At 49.3% G+C, this 27,876-nt stretch overlaps 1 protein-coding gene and 2 pseudogenes across 1 annotated transcript in view; 2 read left to right on the top strand and 1 right to left on the bottom strand.

The window, feature by feature from the left end:
• LOC131588452 (zinc finger protein 208-like) overlaps positions 1-27,876 on the bottom strand; it is a 443,404-nt pseudogene that overhangs the window by 256,630 nt on the left and 158,898 nt on the right.
• The window catches only part of LOC131588621 (gastrula zinc finger protein XlCGF49.1-like), a 243,448-nt gene that overhangs the window by 90,870 nt on the left and 124,702 nt on the right, over positions 1-27,876 (top strand). The window lies entirely within an intron of this gene.
• LOC131588413 (zinc finger protein 501-like) lies at positions 20-15,000 on the top strand (annotated as a pseudogene).

Below are 27,876 nucleotides of genomic sequence, written 5' to 3'. Positions count from 1 at the left end.
ATTCCCAAACTCGGTCCAAATGGAAGAGGAGGAGGAAAAGCCCCGGAGATGCCGCACAAGGAGGGGCTGCAAACCCAGCCCAGGGAGCTGCGAGGAGGAAAGATCCCCCCAGTGCCAGGAACACGGCCAGAGATCCAGCCGGAGCTCAGAGCTGGGGGAGAAGCCCCACAAGTGCTTGGAATGTGGGAAGGGCTTCAGAAAGAGCTCCCACCTGATCCAGCACCAGATGATCCACACTGGGGAAAAGCCCTACGAGTGTGGGGAATGTGGGAAGAGCTTCAGCCGGAGCTCCAACCTTTGGAAACACCAGATGATTCACACTGGGGAACGGCCCTATGAGTGTGGGAAATGTGGAAAGAGCTTCGGAACTATCTCTAACCTGATGACACACCAGGTGATCCACACAGGGGAACGGCCCTACACCTGCTTGGAATGTGGGAAGAGCTTTGGTCAGAGCTCCAACCTGAGGGCACACCAGCGCATCCACACTGGGGAGAGGCCCTATGAGTGTCCCCAGTGTGGGAAGAGGTTTCAGACCAGCTCCAATGTCCTCCTACATGAGCGGATTCACACAGAGGAGAGGCCCTTCCGCTGCCCCGACTGCGGGAAGGGCTTCAACCGCAACACTAACCTCATGGTCCACCGGCGCATCCACACTGGGGAGAGGCCCTACGAGTGTCCCCAGTGTGGGAAGAGCTTCTCACAGAGATCTACCTTGACCCAACACCAACGGAGGCACCAGTAAGGGAAGCCCTGCGAGTGCCCCGAGTGCGGGAAGAGCTTCGTGCGCTGCTCCAGCTCCATCCCCCATGGGAGGATCGGCGTTGGATGATCCCCAGTGACCCCCGTTGGGCAGAGCCCTGGTGATCCGTGGTCCTGGTGATCCGTGTTGGGAAGACACCTGGCTGGGAGGCTCCACATCTTCCTGGCTCCCTGTGGGCACCTGGATGAACACAGGGGAATGAAAATCCAACAGGATACAGAATGACAATGGGAATTGTTGACTTTCAATCCTCCAGAACCTTTTGCCCCTGCTTCAGGAGCTGTGTGGGCAGAGAAAAGGGGGTGACACCGGGCTTGGGGGGCCCGAGGGGAGCACACACGCTCTGTGGGGGGAGGACACCACCCCCAGGACCCCCCCTCACCTTCCTGCACAGGTAGAAGCCGAGCCCCAGTGCCAGGAAGACGAAGCCCAACACGGAAACTCCAATCCCCCTCGGCATCTTGCTGTGGGCAGCGTTTCACGGCATCCCTGCGGCATCTGCAGGGATCAGGACTCCCAAAACCTCTCACAGACGTCCCAAGCCCCTCCAAGGACCCTCCCAGTCTCTCCCAGCCCACCCAGGACCCTCTGAAACCTCCTTTGGAGTCATTAATTTTAAACAATTAGGTATTTTAATAAAATTAGAGATCTTAGCTAGAGGCAGGCCTTGCTGGAATTAGTTAATGATTAAGTGAGAAGCAGGATTTGAGATAATGAATCTTGGACTCAGGTAAAAAATTACTTGTCACTGTATGTTTGTTCAGCTGTGCTTATAATGAGAAGAGAAACTGATAAACGGGTTCAGGAAGATCACAGACCTTACATCTGGAAACCCGTTTAAAAGTCACAAGGGAGGAAACTGGAGTTGTACCGAATGTCATTTGTAAAGTCAACCATTGTAAAGGTAGAAAGGTGAGAGTGAGGAAGAGCGGTTTTCCTTCATCTCTTGATGACCCCTCCTCACCAAAACAACCCCCCTCTTCAAATTATGGAGCCAACCACAAAGGCATAATGACATTTTAAATTCATTACCATGAATTTTAATCCGAAGTGGAGCATGGGAAGTGTTAGCATTATGCATATGTATTAGTATTAATATGTATTAGTATTTTGGATATTTAAGACTTTTTTAAATAAATAGACACTGCAATCTTTTGTCAACTTGCAGTGAGTATTAAGGGGATGACTCCCAAACTCACCCAGTGCTGTGATTAAACATCCACTTTGTAACTTTAAACTGTTGGAGAGGTTTTTTCTCCATTAACAGATTGATATTGATACTGGATCAATATTGCTATTTTGGTAAATCACTGCCAGTCTCTTCCCAGCCTCCCCAGGACCCACCAAAGCCCCTCCTGTTCCTCTCAGGATCCCACAGCCCCCTTCCAATTTCTCCCCACTGCCCCAGGACCCCCAAACCCTCTCCCAGTCTCTTCCCAGCCCCACCAGGACTCCTCAAGACTCTTCCCAGTCTCTTCCCAGCACAACCAACCTCATGCCCAATCTCCTTCCAGCTCCTCTAGGCTCACTCAAATCCCTCCCAGTGACACCCAGCACCCCCAAACTCCCTCCCAGTGTTCACCAGGACCCCCAGAACCCCATCCCACCCTCCCCAACATCCTTTAAACCCTTTCCCTGCCATCCTAAGCACCTCAATCCCTTCCCCAGTTTAAACCAGGCCATCTCAAACTCCCTCCCAGTTCCTCCCAGCACACCCCAATCCCCCTCTGGGCCCCCCCAGTGCCTCCCCCGCTGCCCCCGGCGCTGTGGGGGCCGGGCCGTGCCCCAGTGCCGGCTCAGGGGGTGCTCCAGGCTGACGTGCTCCACCTGGCAGCTGGAGCTGAGCCCGCATTGCCGGGGGCGGTTTCCAGCAGCACCAGGAGCTGCTGGCTCCAGTCCCCGCTGGGGAGCACGGCAGTGGCCAGCACGTGGCCCGAGAGCTGCTGCTGGCCCTGGGAGCAGCTCAGCTGGATGTGGGCAGGGGAGAAATCCATCAGGGAGCAGAGCAGGCGGCCGGGGCCGGGCTGGGAGCTCGAGGGCACCAGCGAGATGGACACGCCGGGGACATTGGGAGAAAACGGTGACAGACTGGGATCAGCTTGGGGGCAACTGGGAGAGATGGGTGAGGAGTGGTGTGGCATTGGGAGGGACTGGGAATGGACTGGGAGGGACTGGGGTGGCACTGAAAGAGATGAGAGCAGATACTGGGACACTGGAAGAGAATGTGGAGGTCTGGGAGTGAAGTGAGAATGAACTCGGAATAGAATGGGAATGGGCTAAAAAGTAATGGGAGTGACTCTGGGGCCTCTGGGCGGGACTGTGGTGGGACTGGGAAGGACTGTGGTGGCACTGGGAGGGACTGTGGTGGCACTGGGAGGGACTGGGAATGAAGTGCGCGGCACTGGGAGGCCGAGTCCAGCGCGGGGCTCTCGGCTCTGTGGATCTGCCCGGCAACTGATGAGTCATCAGAGAGACGCGCTCTGATTGGCTGAGGGGCGAGGGGATCCACGAGAGGCGAGATGGACCAGGGGGGCATTTGGGGTGACGGGGATGGACTGGGAGAGGCTGGGATGGACTGGGAAAGCCACGGGAGCCACTCGGAGGTCTCAGAGATGGGCACAAGGAAGGCTGAGGGCTCTGGGGTGATTCCCAGGGAGGTTTGGAGGGACCTCTCCCTGCCCTTGTCCCGACCCACGAGGACTTGGATTTGGTTCAGTTCAGTGGAATTCATGGTGATTTGGGGGGAGCTGGAGCAAAGCAGCTGGAAAGCACAGTGGGCTTGACAAGGACTGAACCAGGGCAGGAGTTGGGGCTGTCTCGAGTGAGCTCTCACAATGTGAATCTTCATGGGTACTTTCTAAGGGAATTTTGTTGAATTTTTACATTGATTATTGAAAAGCAGAGTCACAACTGGAGCTCCACTTTCAGCTTGAAATGAGGGGATGGAACGTGGGCACTGAGAATTCCGTAACCTCAAATTGTTCCTTGATACTGGACACTTTAGCTTTGGCAATCTGAAGCCCTTCAGCAGCAATGGCTCTGCCACCCCCTGGTTTCTGGCTCAGACCCAGCTCGGAGCTTGGACAAGGTCTGGGCTTTGTCCTCTTGAGCTTCAGGAGCCTCCCGGGAAGCACCAGCCCTCCCCAGCCCACCCTTGGTAGGACTTTTTCTTTTCTCTCTGCTGACGATTTTATCCCCAAAACTGCCGTGGGAACGTTGTATCCAAGCACATCCTCCAGTGCTGCACTTTCCTCCTGTGAATTCCCTGTGCAGGGAATGTGTCTGTGCTTTTCCCTGCTCTGTTCACTGACAAACAAACCTGAGCCCGTGGGACTGTCAGAGCTCCTTCATGCAATGAAATCAGGTTGTGTTGATCATGGCATGTTCTGGAGGAGCTTTTCTTGGTGTGTCTTGTGCTGCTGGAAATGACACAAGAGCCAGGAGGGAACAGAAGCTGCTGCTGCCCGTTGGCTCAGGGCCAGGGAACCAAGTTGTGCTCCCGTGCAGTTGGGCCCTGCTGGAAGCAGAGCCGCCTTTCCCTTGAGCAGCTCAAGCTTGTGACAGCTCCAAACAGGAAACCTCAGCAGAAAACTCTTCCTCCAAACTCAGCTGCTTTCCCTCCTGCAGCTGTTTGGGAAAGAGCCTCAAAGCACAGACTCTGCTGGGAGCCATTGGTGCATTTCCTCCCTCCCGGCAGCAGCAGCAGCTCCTGAGCCCTTCACGGGCTCCTGTCCCTTCACAAACCCTTCAGCTCCCTTTGAACTCTCAGCAGTCACTAACATATGCATTTCTTTAATATTCAAGCTGCATTTAAACTTCTCTTTTTCTCTCCTCTCTATCTTTTTAATCTCCTCTTTATCTCCTTTAATCCCGTCAGCACCAGTAGGATGGGGATGGAGTCTTGGGGTGGGTGTGGGATGAACTGAGGATCCAGCAGAGAAGGGCAAGGCAGAGGGGAGAGGACTCAGCCAACCCTTCTCCTGCTCTCTCCTCCCCCAGGGTGCAGCTAAAGCAAGTCAGACTGGAAAGGATCCCACAAATGCTGTGTTCTCCTCCCTCTGAGCTTGGCTGGGGATCCTCAGCTTCAGCCTGGTGCAGTGCCTTAGATTGGATAATTTGAGTTTTTGGTTAATGCACTAAATAATGTGGTGGGTTTAGCGCTGGCTGAAATCTCCAGGGCACTTACTCATTTCTCACTGTGAGATATGGATTAGGAGAAGGGCAAAACAGGCTTAAAAGTTAAAAGGATTAAAGAAACTTTATTAACAGGACTACAAGAATGAGATACGAGAATAAAACTTTCAGAATGCCCTTCTTCTCCTGAATAACTTTTGTGGTTTTTTTTTTTTTTTAACTGACAGCATAGAGATAGAACTTGGGATGTTTAAACAGTATTCATTACACAAGAGTTTTTTATTAGTTTTTGTAGGGAGAGGAGTCTTTTCTTATCCTATCATGGAGACCTTTTTACAAGAAACAGGTTTTTTGTGGTTTTTTATTTTTACAAAGAGTAGCCATCTGGGAAAAAAATTTTCTATCGTGACATTTTTCTCATTTTCACAGCCCTCCTAGAGGTGTGTCTATGGGTTATGAATTCATGGGGTGTTATTTTAAGGATGAGTTGTTTGAAGGAAAATGTTTTCTTCTTCTGTTTTTGTGATCATCTTTGGAAACAGAAGGTTTCTTCTTCTCTCCCTGGAGGGAAAGGGCATTTTATTGTTTTTAGTTATTTTTCTGTTCAAACTTTTTATGGGATTACAGTTACTTTAACATTTGTTTGGTTTCATTAATGGATGCTTTTCCTTACATTTACAATTTGTATACTTTATTTTTTTATACTTTTTTTTCATGAATTAAAGGAGATGTTTTAGTATATCATTGTTTATTTCTATGGCTTTACTATAATAATATTTTAGTTTCAGTTGCCATTTTTTCATTTCTTTTCCATCTAAGGTTTGTCTTTTTTGTTTACTGACTTTGATGTTTTAATGTTGGGTTTTTTTGCATGTTGTTACTCTGTCCTTTTCTGTCCCTGGAGAGATGAACAAGGTTTGTAGGTCTCATCTCTGTATTGAAAGGGTTAATATCTTGCCCAGTGTTATAGATACATTTTATATTGTTGGCTTTTCGCAAATATTAAAATGAATGTTATGTGTATAAGAATGAGAAATTTTGTTGTATTAATATAGTTTTCTTTTTTTCTGTTATTGATGAAATTTAGAAATAGTAGTATAATACATATATGTTAGGTTATGGCATAGTATTAAAATAAAAACTGCTTTTGTTTGTATAACCCAAAGACTGAGGAAAAATAGCTAGAGAACTCCTGCATTTGTAAACTATCTTATCCAGATGAAGACAGCAGTGACCAGAGGTCTGAGGAGGAGGAATTTATTGCATTCCTGGTATCAGAGTATGTAAATCTCAACAGTGCCAAGAAGATTGATCTATTGGGAAGGGGGCAAGAGAAAACTAAACAGAAGAACACCAAAGAGCCTAAGAAGAATGTATGAATATGTATGAGAAATTATGGATATGTAGTAGGGTTCTGTTTTTAAGGGACAATCCTTTGTTAGTAAGGTGTGCTCTCTTAGCTGAATGCAGAGACACACGGCCGTATCTGTATACTTTACTTTATTTTTCTCTCCTAATTGTTTTTTTATTAAACTTTTAAATTCTATAAAAATTATGTGAACCTCGTTTTTCACAATTGGGGGCTCTTTGTCCGGGATAAACACCTCGCCTCTGAAGAGCACCGAGGGATCCTGAGTGGGAAAAAGCGCGCACCCTGCTGAGTTCAGCGGACCCCGCTCCGTTTCCCCTGGTGTGAGTCAGCAGTGGCTGCAGGTAAATACCCCGAGGACAAGAAGGAGAAGAAATAAAGCAAAGGAAAGGGAAAAGGCTCCCTAAACCGCGGTATTTGCTCCATAATTCTTGTGCATGAAGACCCAAAGAAGAAAACGGATTGTAAGTAATCTTTGGGGGAGCGGAAAGCGGGGGGTTGCAAAATATCCCCGGGGTCACTGGGACTGGGTCTCAGGGGAGGGGTGAGCCCCTCGGGAAAGGGAGCCGAGGGTTTTCCTGGCACAATCCACTGGGAAAACGGGATAAAAGCGGGGATCCCCAACACAGTGCTGGATTGAGGGGTACAGCCAAGAGCATCCGGGGTTAACAGTGCTGGATTGAGGGGTACAGCCAAGAGCATCCGGGGTTAACAGTGCTGGATTGAGGGGTACAGCAAAGAAACCTAAAACATCCAAGGCCTTATAATACCCATGGGAAGATATCAGTAACTTGAAAATAAAACATATTTTATTGTTGTTTAGCTTTGAGTAAAAATGAGTGAGAGTGAGTAAAATAGACGTGAGTGAATGTGAGTAAATAAATGTGTAATTGTTATTTTAAATCGTTGATTTTGGTTTGTTCAGAAGGAAGTGGACTGTATTAGGTTGTTTGTGTTGTGGTGAGGGGTTAAAGACTGGTGTGAGGCTATCAGAGAGCTCTTTCTAAAGCCAGATGTGCAAGTAGAATGCAGAGTGGTGCTGGTGTTAGTCGCAATTAAAGGGGAATGGGGGGGGGGCACCCTGTAGTTATAGCTTTTGTTTTGTTAAGCCCCAAGACAATTTTTTTGTGAGATTGTGAGTAAGCATTTGTGATAGTGAGCTGTTTTGGTTTTTTTTCTGGTTTAAAGTGTAAGATTTCAGGAAGAGCAGAGAAGAGACAAAGAAATAAAAAGAGCGGGTGGAAATGGAGGAAGGAAAATGTTGTTGAATCTATGTTTAATTTTATTTTTTTTTGGGGGGGGAAAAGTTTATTGTGTTGTATGGTATTGTATAATATTGTATTGTTAAGAAAAAGGGTTTTCAGTGCCTGGGAAGAGGTGGGGAAGAAGGTAGTGTTTGGGTTGGTAGAAATAAATTGATTAAAAAAAAAAAAAAAAAAAAAAAAAAAAAAAAGGGGCAGAAAACCAGTAAGTCGGGTTTGGGGAAAAACAAAGGTAAAAAGAAATTGCTAGAAGAAATACCCCAAGATAGCCCTTTGGGAGTTATGTTAGCTAATTGGGATATTACCCCAAGTACAAGGGAAAAGGATAGAGTAAAGATGATTAATTTTTGCATGATTGAATGGGCAAACAAGGAAGTAAGATCTGACCACGTTTGTTGGCCTAGATATGGTTCTTTTGAAACTTGGATTTGTCAGGCCTTAAATGTGTTTGTAAATTCAAAAGAACCGTTTAATGCAGAGGAGAAAGAATATGCAGCATGCTGGATGGGGGACACAAACTCTGAGAGAGTAAAAATTCTAGAACTATCAAAGATAAAACAAGAAGAAAAAAAGAAAGAGAAAAGCTGGGACCCTTTAGAAGTGTTCCCCCCTCCTCTCCTGCTTGGCCCCCGCCTGCTGCAGATGTCCCGCTGGGGGTCCCGCCTGCCCCGGCTGCAGCCGCGTGGCTCGCACTGGGCACCCCGCCGGCCCTGCCGGGGGTTCCATCTGCCCCAGCCCCGGCTGCTGTGCCCGCACTGGGCACCCCCGCTGTCCCATCCTCAGTCACTTTTCCCGCAGCTGCCCCGGCCATCCCGGCCCCGGTGGCTGTGTCCGTGCCGGCTGCGCTGGGCACCGCTGCTCCTGCCCCAGCAGACACCTGCAGACTGTCCACGCCCCGCTTTGGTTTCTGCCGAGAGACTCCGCTCTCTCGGTGGTTCCGCTACCAGTTCCTGCCTACGGCCCCCCTTGGAGGACTCAGCGGCGGGACGGATCCCTGCCTTCACCATCCCATCAACCTCTGCCATGGACGCAGCGCTCCTAAAGAATTTCTCCCGTAACGGAGAGGTACCATACCAAAATACAAGAAGCTTAGTTCAAAAGAAGGTTTCCCCTGACTCCTCCCCAAAACAATACAGAAAGGCTACTAGTTTATTCCCATTACGAGAAGTCCCAATGGGAGGGGGAAATATGGGATTTGTAAATGCCCCTTTGACTTCCTCAGAAGTCAGAGATTTAAAAAAAAGAGCTAAAAGGATTTGAAGTCAAAACTAACCTAGCCTTTCTTGTTTAACTAATTTGAACTCACAGAAAGAGATTAGCTTCTATGTTTACTCTTAAATTTTGTTTGATGTGATGTTTTCACTTTCCCTGTGTTGCTAAGAAATCCCTTTCAGGTACTACTGATAACTAAGGCAGCGAAGCTGCAATCTGGACCAAAGACTAAAGCTGGATTCACACCAATAAGATCGGACTATAACACCGAAACCGAGTGATACCAAATGGAGTCTTGAACAGAGACCGGCGGTAATGAACTGAAACAATCCAAATGATCCAAGGGATGAGCTAAGAATTACGCCTAACTGGGAAGTAAGAGCAAGCCTGTATCAGTAATTTCAAGTCCTGCCTGGACAAGTTCTGGGACACCTTTGATATCCACCTTGGGGGGGGGGGAAATTCCCACCCCAAACAGGAGGACTGGGGCTGTTTTGGTCGGGAAATCCTCATATATTTTTGCTTTTGCCTGTGATGTGTATAAAGGAGGGGAGAAAATCACAACTTCCATCAGTGCCACATCATATACCTTGTCTAAATCATCCCAGTATGAGACATGCTAGCTGGATTAAATATAAGTACTTAAATTAGAGAAAAATAAGTATTGTAGTTCACAAAGTTAAGCCTCTCATTGCAGAAAGTGCTGTGTACCAAATCTATTAAGAATAACTTAAATGATAACTTTTGCTTTACAGATGGGAGATTACTAGTGCCTGTTGAGTGGGAAATACCTAAGAAACGGTGAGAAACTACTGTTAAAAGGTGTCAAAAAGGATTTACTGAGAAATTAAAAAAGAGGAAGTGCCAAAAGCTATTTGCCTGGAAACTGACAAAAAGGAGTTGATAAGGAAATAGAGGGCAAGACCGGGTTGGCCGCTGTAGTCGCCACCAAGAAGATACAATACACCTGCTATGGGTAGCAACCCCATAGGCATGGGAGGTGGGAATACAAGCCAAACCAGACCTCTGTTACTCCTTTTTTTGCACTCATTTTTTGTCTTTTCTCTTTTGGAATACCAGCAAACACGAGCCATAAATGCTACCGAAAGCTGTATATGCAAAGACATCGAGGTTCCTTTTTTGTCACTCATACCCGTATCAACAGTCACTGTTATAACCCATCCAAACTAGGTAACTGTATGCATAATGGGAAAAAATATTGGGTTACAGAAAATTTGGGAGCAAGTGGTAATAGGTTAGGAAGTGAATGTCCAAAAGGGGAGAGATGGATTTGTTTTACATATGTTATTGAGAGCAAAACCCAAGATTTAGAAAAAGAACAACTGATAAGCAAAAAGGCAAAACCAGCACAGCAATCTAATCCTGTGTCAGTTTCACTTCAAGATTTGTATACAAAACTAGAACAACAATTAGAAAAAGAAATAGATATCTCAAGACTGGGGAAAAAAACAGTTTGTGGAGTTGGGAGAGAGAATCAGTAAGGAACTTAACATCACTAACTGTTGGGTATGTGGAGGGGCTTTGACATCAGAAGAATGGCCACGGAAAGGCAGCAGCTTAGGTCCAATTGAACTCCTAAAATGGAACCAGACAATTACAAAGAGAGAAAACCGTCCTGAAGGGTGGATTTTAAGCTCAACAGTGATAGGAGAAGAATGTCTCTGGCGCACGGGGAGGAATTTCCTTAATGAAGTAGGAAATACTCCCTGTAAGAGATATAAAGTTAGTAATGGAACTTCCACATGGTGGATCCCAGATGAACCAACTTGGTACTGGGCTCCCAGAAAAACAAAGGAAGGGGATTGCAAATATAATAATGAAACTAAACTGTTTCAATGTAAGAATAAAGGCAAGAATCCTTACTTTAGTATACCTGAAATCTCCAAACTCTGGAACAACTTAAATCAACAGAAAATTGATTTTTGGAAAGCACCAGATGGCTTATTTTGGATATGTGGAAAAAGAGCATACCCAAAACTCCCCCCACGATGGAAAGGGAGTTGTACTTTGGGAATTATACAGCCAGGATTTTTTCTTCTGCCAGGACCAAATGGAGACAAACTAGGAGTGCCAGTATATGAGGACCTAAAAAGAAGCAAAAGGGAGGAGATTGGAGGATTTCAAAAATGGGGAGATGAGAAATGGCCCCCTGAGCACATATTGGAAACCTATGGGCCAGCCACCTGGGCACAAGATGGGAGTTGGGGATACCGAACCCCAATTTATACTAAATCGCATCATAAGACTCCAGGCAGCTGTAGAAGTAATAACAAATAAAACTGCTCGGGTAACAGAATTAATATCCACTCAGCAACGTCAAGCCAGAGCTGCAATATATCAGAATAGGTTGGCTTTAGACTATTTGTTAGCTGAAGAAGGAGGTGTTTGTGGGAAATTTAATACATCAGATTGTTGTTTAAAAATAGATGACAATGGGGATGCCATTCTAGATATAGTCAATGATATCAGAAAAACAGCACATGTACCAGTTCAAAAATGGGACCCAATACTAAAAAGCAGTTGGTGGGATAATCTATTGGGAATAGAATGGTGGAAAAAGTCAGGCTTCTTCCTTTTGTGTGCTACAACTGGCTTGATATTTCTTCCTTGTTTAATCCCCTGCTTTATTCAGCTAATCACCAGAGTAGTTCAGAGTATGCAAGTGATAACAATGCCTATAGATCCAAAATTGACTACATCTAGAGCGGCACAAAAAATTATGGTGTTAAAGACACAGAACAACATAGAAGATCCTCTTGAAGAAGCAAGATTAATTTGGAAAAAAAATGAGCGAATAATGAAGGCTAGAGGACAAGAAATATTGCTCAAGCCAAATGATTCATGAAAAGAAAAAAGGGGGATATTGTTATAAATGCATATCATATTATTGGCTTTTCACAAGTATTATAATGAATATTATATGTATAAGATTAAAAAATTTCGCTGTAATAATATAGTCTTCTTTATTTCTGTTATTAATGAAACTTAGAAATAGTGGTATAATACATGTATGTTAAGCTATGACATAGCATTAAAACAAAAACTACTTTTGTTTGTGTAACCCAAAGACTGAAAAAGATAGCTGGAGACCTTTTTTTCTTTTATAAACTATCTTATCCAGATGAAGACAGCAGTGACCAGAACTCTGGGGGGAGGAATTTATTGCATTTCTTGTATCAGGGAATGTAAATCTCGATGGTGCCAAGAAGATTGATCTATTGAGAAGGGGGCAAGAGAAAACTAAACAGAAGAACACCAAAGATCCTAAAAAGAATGTATGAATATGTATGAGAATTTATGGATATGTAGTAGGATTCTGTTTTTAAGGGACAATCCTTTGTTAGTAAGGGGTGCTCCCTTGGCTGAATGCAGAGACACCCGGCCGTATCTGCATACTTTACTTTATTTTTTCCTCCTAAGTGTTTTTTTATTAAACTTTTAAATTCTATAAAAATTATGTGAACCTCGTTTTTCACAGGATGTTATACAAAAAGGACATGCAGCAGGCGGATCGGGAAGGCTGAACCTTCCAAGCACCTCCGCCAGTGTTGGGCAAAGGGACAGGGACATGCGGCCGGGAAAATCAGGACAAAAACGAGGCCGCGTCCTCCAACAACTGGAGAGAGCGCACGGCAAATGGCCCATGGCCTCTCCCTTTGGGCAGCAATAAAGTCACTCGCACACCACTCCTCTGGCTCCTTGGGCCACACAAACCTCTGGCGCCGGGAATTTTCCCGCCCAGCCCCGGGCACAGCGCAGCCACCTCCGGCCTCCCGACACGAAGCGGGACGAGCCAGCGCTGCTCCGCCACCGCCTCCTGCCGAGGCCCCAGCGGCAAGGAGACCGCGGGCAGCCGCTCCCGCAGCGCCCTCAGCCCAGGGCCAACACGGGCCGGCCACGGCACAAGCCACCCGCCACAGCCCCCTGCCGCCCCCTCCCGGGCCCGCAGCGAGCCCCGAGCCCCCGCAGAACCGAGCGCGGCTCCCACCTGCGATGGCCGGGGCCGCCTCCGAGCTCCGCCGCCGCCTCACCGGGCTCCGGCCGCTGCTGCCGCCGCTGCCGGGCCCGCACAGACGCTCCGGCAATGGCGGCTCTCCTGCCCCACGGCCGCCCTGGGGGCGCCAGCGGGGCCGGGCTTGTCCCCGCTCTGCCCAATCAGCGCGCGCCAGAGACACGAGTGACGGCAGAAGCAGCCAATCGCAGCCAGCGGCGGGCTCTGCACACGGCACGGACTCGCCTCCCTTGCACTGAGCTCCGCCATTTTTCGGCAGCCTGGGCTGAGGAGCGGCCCCGGCGCTGGGCCCGGCCCGGGCAGGAGGCCAAGGAAGCGCCGCTGCGCTGAAGCGCCGGGAGCTCGGGGTGCCCGGGAGCTGAGGGCGCTGCGAGCTGGGGGTGAGTCCGGGATGGAGCAGGGCTATGCCGGAGCGAGGCCAAAACTCTGTGACTCTGCTTCCTGCCCTGGGCGGGGAGCAGAACACACAAGGAAAGGCTCGGGGGTCTGGATGAGGGTGGGGACAGTTCAATCCTTGGTCACGGGCACAGCACACCTGACTTGGGGAAATTAATTGAATTTATTGTCCAACGTGTCAGAGGAAGAAAATGAGAAATTAAGTAATTCCTACGGAAATCCATCTTCCCCCCAGCTCTCCCTCCTTCCCGGGCTTAACTTTGTGCCCCTCTCCGTCCCCCTCCCCGCCCAGAGGCACAGGGATGGGGGTCACAGTCAGGTCATGTCAGTGCCTCCCCCTGAGGGACAGGAATCCTTGTCCTGCTGCAGCCTGGGGTCCCTGCCAGGGGCCAGAGTCCCTCAGGACCAGGCTGCTCCAGCGGGGATCGCCAGGGGGATCCCCGAGTCCGGCCAGGAGCCACTTCCATGGCTCTGCAGGGGCTTCCCCCGGGCTCGGGGCCTCTCTCAGGCACCCCCTGCTCCGGCCCGGCCTCATTGCCCCCCTCACCCCCCCATGCAGCAAGTGCCCGGGCAGGGAGATCCACGATTTTCACGGGGCTGAATCTTGGAGTTTCTGAGCTTTATTGGGCTGAATGTTGGTGCTTTGGTTTCTTGTGAGGGCTGAACATTTCTATTTTGGAGGGGATTTTGACTGAATCTTGTTTGATTAGTTTTTGATCTGTTTTGATGTTTGGAGGGTGTTTGGGCTGAATCTTGGTGTTCTGGAGATTCTTCCAGATACAAGATGCCCAGTGATTTTCTGAGATGAACTTTGGCAAGGAGGAACCCCCAGCCCAAGGCGCTCTCCTGTTGTTTTTTTCTCCCCAGCCAGGATTTTACGTTCCCAAACTGTGTCCAGATGGAGGAGGAGGAGGAAAAGCCACGGAGATGCCGCACAAGGAGGGGCTGCAAACCCAATTCACAGAGCTGCGAGGAGAAAAGACCCTCCCTGTGCCAGGAACACGGCCAGAGATCCAGCTGGAGCTCAGAGCAAGGGGAGAAGCCCCACAAGTGCTTGGAATGTGGGAAGGGCTTCAGGTGGAGCTCTGAGCTGCTCCGGCACCAGGTGACCCACACTGGGGAAAAGCCCTACAAGTGTGGGAAATGTGGGAAGAGCTTCAGAGAGATCTCTCACCTGCTGACACACCAGGTGATCCACACAGGGGAACGGCCCTACACCTGCTTGGAATGTGGGAAGAGCTTTGGGTGGAGCTCCTACCTGAGGGCACACCAGCTCATCCACACTGGGGAGAGGCCCTACGAGTGTCCCAAGTGTGGGAAGAGGTTTCACACCAGCTCCAATGTCCTCCAACATGAGCGGATTCACACAGAGGAGAGGCCCTTCCGCTGCCCCGACTGCGGGAAGGGCTTCAACCGCAATGGTAACCTCACCGTCCACCGGCGCATCCACAGTGGGGAGAGGCCCTACGAGTGTCCCCAGTGTGGGAAGAGCTTCTCACAGAGCTCTCACTTGACCAAACACCAAAGGAGGCACCATTAAGAGAAGCCCTGCGAGTGCCCCGAGTGCGGGAAGAGCTTCGTGCGCTGCTCCAGCTCCATCCCCCATGGGAGGATCGGCGTTGGATGATCCCCAGTGACCCCCGTTGGGCAGAGCCCTGGTGATCCGTGGTCCTGGTGATCTGTGTTGGGAAGACACCTGGCTGGGAGGCTCCACATCTTCCTGGCTCCCTGTGGACACCTGGATGAAAGCAGGGGAATGAAAATCCAACAGGATACAGAATGACAATGGGAATTGTTGATTTTCAGTCCTTCAGAACATTTTGTGTCAGGAGCTGTGTGGGCAGAGAAAAGGGGGTGACACCGGGCTTGGGGGGCCCAGAGGGGAGCACACATGCTCTGTGGGGGGAGGACACGACTCCCAGGACCCCCCCTCACCTTCCTGCACAGGCAGAAGCTGAGCCCCAGCACCAGGAAGACAAAGCCCAACACGGAGACTCCAATCCCTGTCAGCATCTTGCTGTGGGCAGCATTCGACAGCATCCCTGGGGGGTCTGCAGGGGTCAGGACCCCCAAAACCTTTCACAGACACCTCAAGCTCCACCCAGGACCCTCTGAAACTTTCTTTGGACTCACTAATTTTGAAAAATGATGAATTAGAGAAAAAGTAGAGATCTTAGCTAGAGACAGATTTTGCTGGAACTAGAGTTAATGATTAAGTGAGAAGCAGGATTTGAGATAATGAATCTTGGACTGAGGTAAAAAATTTCTTGTCATTGTATGTTTGTTCAGCTGTGCATATAATGAGAAAAGAGAAACTGATAAACAGGTTCAGGAAGATCACAGACCTTACATCTGGAAACCCATTTAAAAGTCACAAGGGAGGAAATTGGAATTGTACCAAATGTCATTTGTAATGTCAACCATTGTAAAGGTGGAAAGGTGGGAGTGAGGAAGAGCGGTTTTCCTTCATCTCTTGATGACCCCTCCTCACCAAAACGACCCCCTCCTCAAATTACAGAGCCCACCATGCAGGCATAATGACATTTTAAAATCATTAACATGAATTTTAATCCGAAGTGGAGCATGGGAGGTGTTAGCATTATGAATATGTATTAGTATTAATATGTATTAGTATTTTGGATATTTAAAACTTTTGTAAATAAATAGACACTGGAATCTTTTGTCAACTTGCAGTGAGTATTAAAGGGATGACTCTCACACTCACCCAGTGCTGTGATTAAACATCCACTTTGTAACTTTAAACTGTTGGAGAGGTTTTTTGTCCATTAACAGATCGATGTTGATACTGGATCAATATCGCTATTTTGGTAAATCACTGCCAGTCTCTTCCCAGCCTCCCCAGGACCCACCAGAGCCCCTCCTGTTCCTCTCAGGATCCCACAGCCCCCTCTGGGCCCCCCCACTGCCCCAGGACCCCCAAACCCTCTCCCAGTCCCTTCCCAGCCCCACCAGGACTCATCAAGACTCTTCCCAGTCTCTTCCCAGTGCAACCAGCCTCATCCCAATCCCTGCTTTCCAATGCCCAATCTCCTTCCAGCTCCTCCAGGCTCACTCAAATCCCTCCCAGTGACACCCAGCACCCCCAAACTCCCTCCCAGTGTCCACCAGGACCCCCAGAACCTCATCCCACCCTCCCCAACATCCTCCAGTCCTTTTCTCAGCCATTTTGGACCCCCAAACCCCTCTCCCAGTTTAAACCAGTCTATCTCAAACTCCCTCCCAGTTCCTCCCAGCACACCCCAATCCCCCTCTGGGCCCCCCCAGTGCCTCCCCCGCTGCCCCCGGCGCTGTGGGGGCCGGGCCGTGCCCCAGTGCCGGCTCAGGGGGTGCTCCAGGCTGACGTGCTCCACCTGGCAGCTGGAGCTGAGCCCGCATTGCCGGGGGCGGTTTCCAGCAGCACCAGGAGCTGCTGGCTCCAGTCCCCGCTGGGGAGCACGGCAGTGGCCAGCACGTGGCCCGAGAGCTGCTGCTGGCCCTGGGAGCAGCTCAGCTGGATGTGGGCAGGGGAGAAATCCATCAGGGAGCAGAGCAGGCGGCCGGGGCCGGGCTGGGAGCTCGAGGGCACCAGCGAGATGGACACGCTGGGAGCACTGGGATCAGCGGGGACAGACGGGGATGAGCTTGGGGTGAAACTGGGAGAGATGGGAGAGGAGTGGTGTGGCGTCGGGTGTGACCGGGAACCGGATAGCAGGGACTGGGGTGGCGCTGAAATAGATGAGCGTGGATACTGGGACACTGGATGAGGGCGTAGATGGCTGGGAGTGGAAGGAGGAATTAATTCGAAATGGACTGGGAGTGGGCTAAAAGGAGTGGGAGGGACTCTGGGGCCTCTGGGCCGGACCGTGGTGGCACTGGGCGGGACTGTGGTGGCACTGGGAGGGACTGTGGTGGCACTGGGAGGGACTGGGAATGAAGCGCGCGGCACTGGGAGGCCGAGTCCAGCGCGGGACTCTCGGCTCTGTGGATCTGCCCGGCAACTGATGAGTCATCAGAGAGACGCGCTCTGATTGGCTGAAAGGCGGCAGATCCACGGAGGGAAGAGATGGACAAGAGGAGGCACTTGGTGAGACTGGGATGGACTGGGAGGAGCTGGGATAGACTGGGAGAACCACGGGAGCCATTGGGAGGGACAAGGATCCCCGGGGATGGGAACAAGGAAGGCTGAGTGCTCTGGGGTGCTTCCCCTTCAGCTCCCTTTGAACACTCAGCAGTCACTAACATACGTATTTCTTTCATATTCAAGCTGCATTTAAACTCCTCTTTTTCTCTGTTCTCCACGTTTTTGGTTTTTTCCTCTTTATCTCCTTTAATCCCATCAGCACCAGTAGGATGGGGATGGAGTCTTGGGGTGGGTGTGGGATGAACTAAGGATCCAGCAGAGAAGGGCAAGGCAGAGGGGAGAGGACTCAGCCAACCCTTCTCCTGCTCTCTCCTCCCCCAGGGTGCAGCTAAAGCAAGTCAGACTGGAAAGGATCACACAAATGCTGTGTTCTCCTCCCTCTGAGCCTGGCTGGGGATCCTCAGCTTCAGCCTGGTGCAGTGCCTTAGATTCGCTAATTTGACTTTTTTGGCTAATGCACTAAATTGAAGATGTTTATTATTACTTAATCACCTTTCACCTTTGCCAAGTTCTGCTGCACTGTGTCTGCTTTTCACCCAATAGACTGCTAGCTCACGTACACACATGTGTTTCTTATGATAATACTTAGATTCATAGGTTACTCTATAAAATCACACAATTACAGTTGAAAGCTCTCCACCATCTCACTCAATGCAGTTTGTTATTTACTTATGGCATATTCTTACTTGCAGCTATAGGAACATAAACTTATGAATTCTCGACTCAACGTCTGTGAACCTTTAGCATTGCATAAACCCAAGCTCCTTCCAAGGCTGGAAATCCAACCCTTCAGTATCTGTGGAAGTTTCTGTCTTTCCATTTCCCACAGCACACCAAAGGATTTGTGACACTTTGTGACAGAGGAGAACCTCCCAGGCAATTTTGTGTTTGCTGTAGGGAAGGTTGGGTTGCTCTGCATCAATTCCCAGAGCACCGCAGAGCATTAGCTTTGTGATGTCAGGGCATGGGTGCCACATTGTCGTGGTGACATCCCAAGGTTGCCTTGGTGCACGGAAGGCCTCAGTGTCAGAGCAGCTCTTGGGCTTGCTCAGTGCAGGAGCATCCTCCTGCTTGAGGCGTTTGTCAGTGGGCAGCTGCACACTGACAGGAGCCTTGTTTGTCCTTGAGTGGAGCACAGTCTGCAAACTGGCACAGCAGTGCTACAATGATTGAGCAGCTCGCTGCTGCCGTTTGCACCCTTTATGGCATTGGCTATTCCGGCTATTACCTGACCAACCTGGCACGTAAGTAGAGGTTTTCCCTGGCTGGAACCTGAGCTGGCTTTTGTAGGTCTCCCTGCTCTTTCTTAGTGACCGGGTTGCTATTCAAACAGAAAGACCATGAGGATGCCACTGGTTTGGTAAAGCTCCTGTCAACACCTTCAGCAAAACACGGGGTGTCTGTAGCCAGGGGGCTGCGGGCAGCATTTGCAGGGGTTCTGTTCCCTCCACGGGAGAGCCTGTGGCAGCAGAGTCTGTCATTTCCTCACTTTGCTGGCTCAATGTCTTGGGGTGACTTTACTTTTAAGACAGCTCTGAGAGCTCGGGAAGTTGAAACTGCTGGAGGCTGATGGGAGTTTTTTCTCCTGACTAATTACTGGCCATGTGTGAGAATTGGCAGCAGTTTTAACAATTGAGAAGTGAGATCAACCTGTGAACACCACCTTAAGATGTAAGGCCGGGAATTTCTTGCTCTCTTTGGTTTCTGGCTTCTGACGAGGTCACAGGGCTCTGTCTCGGCCTCCTCCCCCCCTCCAGGCCGGACAAGGCTGCAGAGGGCGGGGTGGGGGGAGAAACGGAGCCAGCCTGGCCTGACTTGGTTTGCAGTTTCTGCCACTGAACTGAAACCTGACACCATCAACATCTGCAGCTTTAGCAAGATTTTAACTCTTTTACTACCTGGATGAGACTTGCAGATTAATCCTTTGTTTCCAGAGAGAGAGAAAGGGAGTGATCAACCATCAACCCATCAAAGAGAGTGAAGAAAAAAATTAAATTTAGAGGGGGAAGAGAAATAAGGAGATGCTTTAATAAGCTGAAATATTTTTCTGTTAAAGCTATGGAGATGGACAGTAGTGTTCTAAAAAAAACTCCTTTAATTCATGACAGAGAATATTGGGAGGAATGGAGTGTTTCCAAGTGTGGATTTTGAGCAAATGATGAAGTAGTTGTGACACTGTGAGATGCTGGAACAGAGGGGGAGAAGTAATAGTTGAAGATTTGTGGCTTTTAAGAAGCAAAAAGAAAACTGCTGTTTCCAGGAGGGCTCACAAAAACAGATAATTTTTGCCTTTGAATAACTAATTCATAAAAATGACATCCCTAGTCTCATGACCCATAACACACCTCAGAGTGATGTGAAATGGGAGGAGACAACTGATGGCAGATTTCCGGGCAGCTGGCATCAGAGAAATAGAAAGCTATGAAGAAAAAGAGTTTTCTTGTGAAAAACTCCATAGATTGCAGAAGAAGACTTCTGTTTCTCTACAAAGACTGATGAAAAGACTCTAGCAGGAATTGGGACTGTTGTAAACACCAAAGTTCCAAAGTGTTTTTGTCTCTATGTTGTCATGTAAACAAGGGAATGGTTGGGTAGTGGGGGAGAAAAGGATTGTTCTAGAAGTTTTATTCTGGTTTCTTATTCTTGTAGTTTTTGTTAATAAACTTTCTTTATTCCATTTAAGTTTGAAGCCTGTTTTGCTCTTGTTCTAATCCATATCTCACAGCAAGAAATAAGTAAGTTTTCTAGTGATTTTTTAGTTGCTGCTTTAAACCACAACAGTCAAGCAGGACACCTTTGAAAATGTAGACTGGGAGATCTTCTCAGATGCTGTTCTAAATAGGCCACGGTTCTCTCCAGTTTTCTCAAAGAATTTGGTTCATTTTCCTTGCCCACTGCAGGTCATCTGACCCGTGTGTTCAGAGGTGCCGATCCTGAGGTGAGTCAGAAAAGAACATTTGATGTTCCTGGTGTTTCAGAATTGTGGAGGGAACTGTGAGCTTGGCCTGTGGCAGTAGAGTGCAGAGGGCCAGCTGGGTGGGCTGAAAGAAGATCCATTTCCATGTTTACAACAGCAATAGCAAAGGCATTGTTGGCTATTTCCTAATTTTCCATTGCAGAGCTTTAAAAGAACTAAAAACTCAGATTTGCAGAGAGAATGTTGCTTGCTGATAGTAGCCAGGGTGAACTCTCTAATTCAGAGCTATTTGCTGCCTGGCTGAATTAACCCATTTTAATTTACTTGGAGAGACTTAGAATCCCATTGCTATCAAAGCTGATGATTTGTGCTTGGTAGAGCTGGTTGTAGAAATTGAGCTGAATAGAAATAAGGTTCTAAATGATAGGTAGCTGCCTGTCCCTAACTCCACCATCTGTCCACAGAGCCCAGAACCAAGAGCAGACTCTCCTGTGGCTCCCTCTGCTCCTGAAGAAGAGGCCAAAGAGGAGCAAAATGAGCAAAAGGAGCACGAGCCTCCAGCTGTGGTCACAGCCCAGCCTGACCATCCCCAGACAGTAAGTGCCAGTGCTGGGTGCTGCTGTCTTTAGTGCAAGGCAGAGCTGCAAGTTTCTGAGCAGCCAGCACTTGCTGTTGGTGGCTGAGGATGCTGAGTGCTGGAGTCCTGCCAGCACCCAGCCATTCCCCCATCCCGTGGCAGCTGGAAATTGGGCTTTGAGCCGTCGTGCTGAGGCCCCAAAGCGCTGCTGCCTGCGGGTGAGCAGCTGGCTGCTTGGCTCAGTGAAGCTCTGTCTCTTGGCTTCTGCAGTGCCATGGCCAAGGGCTCACACGGCATTTCTGGGGCTCACAGGGCTGGGTTTGTTTGCTTTCCCTTTTTGGAAACCTCTGGATGACCTGGAGAACTGTTCTGCAATTTTCTTGAGTAATTCTTCACTTCTGCAGAGTCTTTTAGGCCACCTGCTTTTTGGCTTTTGATAAGCTGCAAGATGATTGTGTTGTCCATGAAGCTGTGGCCGGCCATTCTTGTCCTGTGTGGCCAAAGAAACAAACTGCGTAGTTCTGAACCCTTCTTCTGAGGCAAAATCCACAAGGGGCAAGTTTCTGTTGATACGTTTTGTGGTGAAGTCTGCAGCTTTGGAAACTGCATTGGAGCCTAGTGTGGGGGCAAAGCTGCAAGTCCTTGAGTGCTGTCCTGTGTTGCTAAGAGCAGGAAAGGCATCTGGAAATGATAGCTGCAGTATTTTAAGTCAAATGTGCAACTGGGTGCTTGGGCAGCTGCCTGGGACCAAAGCACCCAGGGGTGCCGCTCAACAGCAGCTGAAGCTGAGCCAGGCTGGGTTGGCTCAGGTGGCCAAGAAGGCCAAGGGCCTGCTGGCCTGTGTCAGCAATAGTGGGGCAGCAGGAGCAGGGCAGTGACCGTCCCCCTGTGCTGGGCACTGCTGTGGCCGCAGCGCCAGTGCTGTGTCCAGTTCTGGGCCCCTCTGATCAGAAAGTCATTGAGGAGCTGGAGCGTGTCCAGAGAAGGAGAAAGGCACTGGGGAAGGCTGTGGAGGACAAATGCAATGAGGAGGTGCCAAGGGAGCTTTATCCTGGAGAAAGGCAGGCTGATGAGGGACCAGCAGGCAGACTTCCATAAATCCCTACATGACCTTGTTCACCACAAGGGCTTTTTCCCTGCCAAACATCCCCTCGCTGCATCCAAGTACTTTTGACACTGGAGGAGGTGACATTTTCACCTTATCTCTGTTGCATTGTTGGTCTGCAAAGAGGAGAAAACCTGTTTCTTTTCTCTTTCTCCAGCAACCAAAGATGCTTTTTGCTCCAGATTTCCTGTCTTTTTCCAGCACTGGTGGAGATTGTGATAGACTTTCAGTTTGCAAGGTGGAAGTTCGGGAAGATGCAGTATTTTTGCATGAGAACATGTAGTTTGGGGCAGGGATGTTGGTGCAGAAGGAGCTGTTCTGGTACCAGGCAAGACAGCAGGGCTTGCACATCTTTTTCAGGTTCACAGTGTTCATGTCTTTTTGCAAGCCTGAGGGATCAGTATGTGTTGTGTTTGGGAACTGAGCAGGAAATCAATGCCCTTGCATTGCAGCTGGTCCTCCAGAGATCAGAGAGGCTGGGAGGGGCTGGGATTCATTTCTGATTCCAGCCACTTCAGCACCGTCACTGTGGTTGTGTCCAAGAGAAGAACTTGTCTGAGCACAGATGCACAAAGACTGCAGTTCCCAGTGCAGTGCTCTGGCTCTGATCACATTCCATAAGGACCGACACGCTCCAGATTCCCCAGGAGTGCGGTTTATTGGAGCAACAGGAGAGCGAGTTCAGCATTGCTGCTGATCAGGGGACTGGCTACCAAGGGTTGATGTGTGTAGTGACAGAAATTATAGTGAGAGAGTTTATAATAGTGAGATCTAGCTGTCTGTCTATCTATCCATCTATCTATCCATGTAACTTTTACATAATTGATTCTTCCCAGCTCTGGTCCAAAGCCATTGGGGGTGCAAATCTCACCTAAAGGCATCCCATTCAGGAGAAGAGACATGTTCTGTTGACTGATCCTCAGCAGGCAGAGATGTTTTCCCCTTTAGAGATCGTTGTTTTTTTCCCCTCAGAGCTGTTTTCCTCCTCCTGCCTCTTCTGTCCTGACAATCCCTGTTTAACCTATAAATTTCTGCCTGTCCTTGTGAGGTGGAACAATTCCATGGTTTAGGTGGTTTTTGGTGACTTTGGTCATACATGCATTACATGACACATGGCTTCCTTCATTGGCATCCCTAGGGGTGTGTCAATTAATTTGTTGATGGGGCCTTTTGAGGATCTCTGTCACTGCCGCTCAGAATTCTCAGCTGACAAAAGAGGGAGGAGAAACACCTTGGTCCTCTTCCATATTCTGAGGTGGCCATTGAGGCTCTCTGACCTGCAGCAAAGGATCAAATTGCACACATCCTTGTCTCCTGAATGAGCAGGATTTCTAACAAGAGTGTAGATGTCAGAAGGGCAGGAGTGGCAGTGCAGGCCTGAAAAGAACATGAACTCCAGCAGTGTCTCTCACAAGGGATGAGCTCACCCAGGAAGCCCCTGCAGAGCCAGGATGGAGCTGTGGGGCAGGGCTGGCTGTCAGTCACTATGGAGAGACAAGCAGGACACAGCAGAGGGAGAGGGAGGCCCTTGAGAAATGCCCCACATTTCCTGTCAGCTGCCCAAGAGTCTGTTGGAGATTCAGCGCCAGATGGGCCCTGACTGCACTGCCAGGGTCACTTTGGAATCTGTGCTTCCCCACGGGCAGAGAACAAGGCAGGAGAGCAGCAGCACAGTGCTTTGGGAACGTGGGAGCCCATCAGTCTTTGAGTCTTGGCCCACAAATATTGTATGAGAAGTTGAAGCCCATCTTCTCTTGCTTTCTCTGCAGGGCCTTCCAGAGAAAGAGCAGGAGCAGATTGTTTTATCAGGGAGGCCGTGCCAGACTGAGGGAGAGCTGTTCCCAGCCCAAGAGCAGGAAGAGCAGCTGGGGCAGCAGGTGGAAGAGCCACTGGAGAATGGCCAGGTAAGCCTGACTCAGCAGGGGACAGAGTGAAGGGCAGGAAGAGGGGCATAAAACGCAGCTCTTGGGACTGAGCAGGCCACGAGTGCCAGAGGCCCTGAAAGCAAAGAGCCTCTGCAGAGATCAGCAGCGGGACAGGAGGTTACAGTGGAAGCAGAGGTGGGTAGGGAAGCAGAAAGAAGTGACTGAATGAGTGTGATTTTGAGGCTGAAACTGAGGAAGAAGCTGAGCCTGATGGCAGCTCCCAGGCACTTGCTCTCCATTTGTGTGTACAGAACATCAAGGCAGAGCCCCAAGCAGAGCTGCCCGAAGCTCAGAGGGCCATCATGGCAGTGAAGAGGAGGCACGAGGAAGACAGGAGAAGCATCCAGGAGGAGATGAATCTCCATCAGCAGAGAGGCAGTCAACAAAACCAGGTGAGTGAAAGAGTGGCAGACACTCCACTCATGGAAATTCCTCTCTCTGGTTCCTCACAGGCCTCCGATGAGAAGCTGCTGGCAGAGCTGCAGGAAACTGAGGCTAGGATCAAGGAAAGGGAGAAGAGGCTGGAGGAAGAAAGGAAAATCATCAAAGAGAAATTTAATCTCCTCGTTCAGAAGCAAGAGGCTCTAGAAAATCGAGTGAGTGAAAGAGCGATAGGCACAGCAGTCACTGCAGTCTGGTGCTTTCTGCCCTTCTTGCCTTTCCTCTGCAGAGCAGCCGGGGGGTGGGCTGATGCCTCTCAGTGCCATCCTGCTGTAGTGTCTATCCCAGCTGCTTGGAAGGACATTTCCTGCTGTGCTCAATCTCAGCTGCTGCCCTGGACAGTGGGACCAGTCATTTGCCCCTTTTGAGTGCTCTCATCTCAAGAGATTCCTGCTGGCCTGCTCCTGCTCTCCTTGTTTCTTCAGGGCTTTTTGCAAGTGAACAGAGTCCCCCAGATAGATTTGGAATACAAGCTGCAAGCTGTCTGTATCCCTTGGTGAATCTGCTGCTGTCCTGCTCTTTCCCTTTGCTCACAGTCAATGAGCCTTGGCAGACAGGGACAAGCTGTGGTCTCTGACTGCTTTGTTCTGTTTGACTTGAGGTGGACGTGTTGATATCTCACCTGGCAGCCTGCGAAGGCTTCCAGCAAATGCCTGGTGATGAAGAGCCCCAAGGTCAGCGGGAGGCACAGGTACTGTCCCAAGCACAAGTGCTGCAGGCTGAGCACATTCTGAAGATGGTGCAGAAAAAGAGGACTGAGGGGGAGGAGCTCCAACATTAGAACAAGGAGCTGCAAATGTGTCTGCAGCCCTTGGAGGGGGAAAGGGATCCTTGGGAGGAAGTGGAATGGTCGTTGTTGCAGTCATCCTTCAGAAAATCCAGGAAAATGGAAAATGAAACTGGCCATGAACTTGATTAAAACCAACCTTGGGTTTTGACCATTTGGTTTCAGAAGCGGGCATCCAAAAAAATCCAGTTGATGAGCTTTGCATGTGGCTAACAGCAACTTCCTAAGGGCTTCCATTTGAAAAGGGAACTCGGGGTAATCTCTGCCAGCCAGCTTTCTGACACAAACTCCTTTCTTCTCTCAGATCTACACAGGCTCTTCCATTGAATCTGCTGCAGCAGCAGCAGCAGCAGCAGCATCTAGAGGAGCCTTTGTTCCCCAAGCTGAGCAGTGGAGCTCGGGCAGTTTCTCCATTTCCAGCAGTGACACATCTGCTGCTCAGCTACAGGAGAGCCAGGGAGACTTCCTGGAGCAACTGAGTACGTCTGGTGTATTTCTTGTCTGAGGGACAGTGTATTGTGTGCACGTGCCAGCAGAGCTGGAGCAAATGATCCTCCTCACTTTGGTGTCCCAGAGACATTTAGGACTCCCCACAGGAACTGCTGTGCTCTGAGGCAGCGAGAGAGCGCTCTGGGTGTTCCTGCTGCCTCTGAGGGCAGCTTGGACTGGCTCGGCTTTGCCTGGGATTCCCTTGCCACTAAAGGCAGAAGCAGGAATTGTTCTTGGATCAGCAGAAGGCTGTGGCCTAGAAAATGATCTATGCAAGTCCTGTGTGCTAGTGGCCAAACTGAACAGAATATTTGATTCCTAAATTCTCCTTAGACTCCAGACTCCCCACCAGTCATCAGAACCAAAAGACTTCAGAGATATTGATTGGTTTGGGGGTTTTGTCTTTTTGTTGTGGTTCTGTGTTTAGTTTTCAGTTTTTATCCTTTTTTGGTTTCAGATTTGGGCTTTTTTGGTAGAGTTTGTTTTTCTCCATCCTGGAAGACCTGTTCTGCCCCATGTGTCTTACTGGTGTCATTTTTATGACTGTTTTTATTGCCTCTACTACATCTACAAGGTTTTTATGAGAATGCTGTATTTTTGTCAGTGAGGACTCCTTTGAAAGAACATCAGGTGACAGCAGAAACAGAGAGCAAGAGATGTTTTCATTGGGCCCACAATGAAGAAACAGATATTTGTATAACAATCTGTAATTAATATCCTAGTTTTATTTTTATAAAGATGTGTCCAAGAGACACATCGACGTGATGTAATCAGATAAAACAGCACTGCAGGCATTTCTCAGGAGCGAGCCTGCAGCCCCTCTGCTGTGTATTCCTCAGATCCATGGCACTTTTTCCATACCTGATTCCCAGTCATTCCCATGACTCTTAGAATCCTACCTATTGGCCCAAGCCCTGCTCAGATCAGTCTCTGGGAAAACACATCAAGCCCTTTGTGATTCTGCAGCACAACCCATTTAATCTGCTTCTTGCCCATAACAGCTGCCAGTGCTGTGCTCTCAGAAAAGACCTGGTGGGGCTGAGAAAAGATCCCAGCTGATTTGGTGTCTACCTTCACCTGCTGGGACAAAAAGGGCCTTGATCTGCACCTGGGTGTGTCTGATCTCCAAGGCAATGCTGTTGTGTCCTGAACGGGGGCCACAGCTTGTCAGGGGCTCAGGCTGGCTGTGTCTTCTTGCCATTGCTTGTCAGTGCTCATGCTTGGCCTTTGCCAGCCTTGTGCTGTGCCCTGCTGTGCTCTCTGCGCTTCATTTCCTTCCAAGGACTGGACAAACTCAGTCTCTCTGCTGGCCATTTGTACTGCACAACTGCCTGTCTTGTTGCTGCTGTGGTTGCTGCCCAGCTGACCACAGAGGGTTCAGAGCCCCAGACAGCGGGGCTGCCTTTGGGATCTCCTGCAAGTTAGGATCTCTGCCTGAAAGTGAGCATCTTGCATTTTGTTTCCCTCAGGGAGAATGGTGAACAAGGAAAATCCCGTCACAAAATACATTGAACTGGAAAGTCTTGGCAGCGGGTGAGTCCAACCACAGTTACTTCTACACAGCCATGGGCCAGGTGTTTCACTGGTGGAATATCCATCAAGTGGGAAGTCAGAAAAGTTGTCCACATGTTTAGACACCGGGCTTAGTCTGCCCCATCTCTCAGTACTGGCCAGAATTTGTCAAGTGTGCTCAGAAGGCATTGTCAAAGACATCTCCATGCTGCCTGCAGCAAGGAACAGAACCTGGTAAATCTGCTTGTCTCTCAAGTGTGGGACAGCTCAGGGTTCATTTCCTTCACATTTTTGGATGTCTCCAAATCATCTGGCCTCACTAATGAGAGGAGAAGAATCTTGCTTGCCTGAAAGCACAACCTACCCCCGATGAGAGCTGTCAGATAACAGTTCTCAGGAACATTTCTTTCCAAGAGTTTGCTAAAGGAAATACTCCGTGCTCAGGATTAGAATTGCACAGTTTAGAAGCTGATACCTGGGATGAAGGAATAAGCTGCCTTTTGGAGCTGAGGCAGTAAAGCCCAGCGCTTCAGGAACAGCCCCAGTGCCCATGCACTTGAGGGGAAAATGCATCATCTGCCTTCTGGCAGACCCCTCCTGCAACCTGCAGCTTTTAGGCATTTACAGCAGAGCTCTCCTGTCTGGACTGGCTTTCAGTGCAAGATCTAAATGGCTTCTCCTTTCTTTGCTGCTGTTTTGTTTCTAGGGGTTTTGGAGAGGTTTCCAGAGCACTTGACATTGCCACAGGAGGAGAGGTAAATGTCAACAGCCCCTGCAGCCTCTGCTGCTCTCCAGGCCTTTCCCCACTGCTGA

This window comes from Poecile atricapillus, chromosome 26, assembly GCF_030490865.1.
Source record: "Poecile atricapillus isolate bPoeAtr1 chromosome 26, bPoeAtr1.hap1, whole genome shotgun sequence".
NCBI classification, from domain to species: domain Eukaryota; kingdom Metazoa; phylum Chordata; class Aves; order Passeriformes; family Paridae; genus Poecile; species Poecile atricapillus.
The sequence above is the reverse complement of the archived record's forward strand: the minus strand, read 5'-3'. Positions and strand labels throughout refer to the sequence as shown.